Genomic DNA, 2,055 nt, shown 5'->3' on the forward strand with positions numbered 1-2,055 from the left:
CTATATCCATACCCATACCCATATTCATATTATATCTGTAACTATTCTGTACCATACCTATACCCATACCTGTACCATACCCATACCCAGGTCATTCCATACCCATATCTGTCCTATACCCATACCTATACCATAACTACACCAATACCCCTATCCAAACCATACCCATAACCATACCATACCCATACCTATAGCTGTATCCATATCCATACCATACCCATACCCATACAGTATGTATACCATATCCATTCCATACCCATACCCATACCCACAACTAAATTAACCCTACTAATAATAGTCAGCAAACGTTTATGGGCAGCACCAGCCCATTTACCTTCCAGTGTGCAAACAAATAAACAAACAAACGTTTCAGAGTTTTAGTATCATATGTGGACTCATGGATTGGAGGGGGACTTCAGAAACCTGTCCTGTCAGAACCCCAAACCGAGAGGTAGTCCTCATTCGGGGTTTCCTAAAAGGGTTTTTTTTTTTTTCCTTTTGAAGTGCAAGTAATGTTTGTTTGTAATATATGTAATGAAAACTAACTATATAGCTAGCAATTACTCACATATTTACATAATATTCTCTTATCTGCTTTGTTGAAAAATATTATTCCAATTAGACCTCTGTTCTTTGCACAATACTAAAGAACAGTTTTATGGAGAATAAAATGGAGACGGAAGGCTTCAAAGAGCCTGGAGATTGTCTTGAAGCCTTCAAAAACACCATAAGCCTCTGGGATTCACAGAAGCCTCCAGAATTCCCAGAAGCCTCCATACACAGGAAATTAGTATAATAGATAGATTCTTGAAGACGTCTTCACAATCTAAGATCCTTTGAAGCAGTCTTCAGCTCCTAAAGCATTCCTGGAGAAATGCCCATTGGATTACAACATCTTGAAGTCTTAAAGACTCAAGGATCCTTTGAAGCCTTCTTCAGCTGCTGAAGAATTCCTTGAGAAACACCCATTGGATTATAATGTCTTATTGAAGTCTTAAAGACTACAGGATCACGTGAAGCAGTCTTCAGCCCCAGAAGCCTCCAGACACACACACAGACACACACCCACACACACATACACACAGACGGACACTGAAAGGCAGCCAAGGAAATTAGTATATAACATATATATATATATATATATATATATATATATATATATATATATATATATATATATATATATATATATATATACATTGTCACGAAGTGATCAAGTACCTGGTTATTAAACAACTATTCACAAAATCCAAAAATTTACCTCACTTCAGCCAGATAACTGAACCCTCATAACAATAAAATTACGACTGAACACTCTAAAAGTAACAGTGATCCCTTAAAACTTGCTTATCCCTTGAAAAAATCAGTTTAAGTGTATTATGTTATGAGTGAGGTAGTAACTGTTAATCAAGAAATATACTAGAAGGAAAGGGCATCACTCCATCAAACAACTATAATTGTTTCCCTGGTCTTAATTCACTTCAAAAAACTCTGAAGGAAAACAGAACATGTTTATCACTTACCTTGTGCATACACAAGTAACCCTTTTCACTGGTGGTCAAATGAAACACTGCTTTTAAAACTTTAAATACAAAAATTTATTTCTAACTTCAAAAGTTATAATTAGAATTCACTATCTGAAAAAATTTACTATAACTTGAAAACAACATAAGATTTATTTAATTCTCAAACAAGATTAATTCACAAAACTTTAATTTATCAAGAAATTATGTTAACTAAGCAAAATTCAAACTCTTAAGATTTACCCCAAATTTGAAAAAGAAATCTTAACAAATGAAAATCAAAACAAATATGCAATGTTAAAGTATCAACGCATATGAAATGCTGATTAAATAAATGTTAAATCACCAGCACAAAAATTTGGGTAAAGCTATGAAATTGTAAACACAAGAACACATGAAGAAATGTAAAAACAATAACATATAAAATGTACAAAAAGTTTGTCAACAATAATTTCACTAAGGCATAATCTCTTTAAGGATGATATCTACCATTTTACCATGGTAAAAAATAAGTCAAAATCCACTTTACCTT

Source organism: Macrobrachium rosenbergii, chromosome 24, assembly GCF_040412425.1.
Source record: "Macrobrachium rosenbergii isolate ZJJX-2024 chromosome 24, ASM4041242v1, whole genome shotgun sequence".
NCBI classification, from domain to species: Eukaryota; Metazoa; Arthropoda; class Malacostraca; order Decapoda; family Palaemonidae; genus Macrobrachium; species Macrobrachium rosenbergii.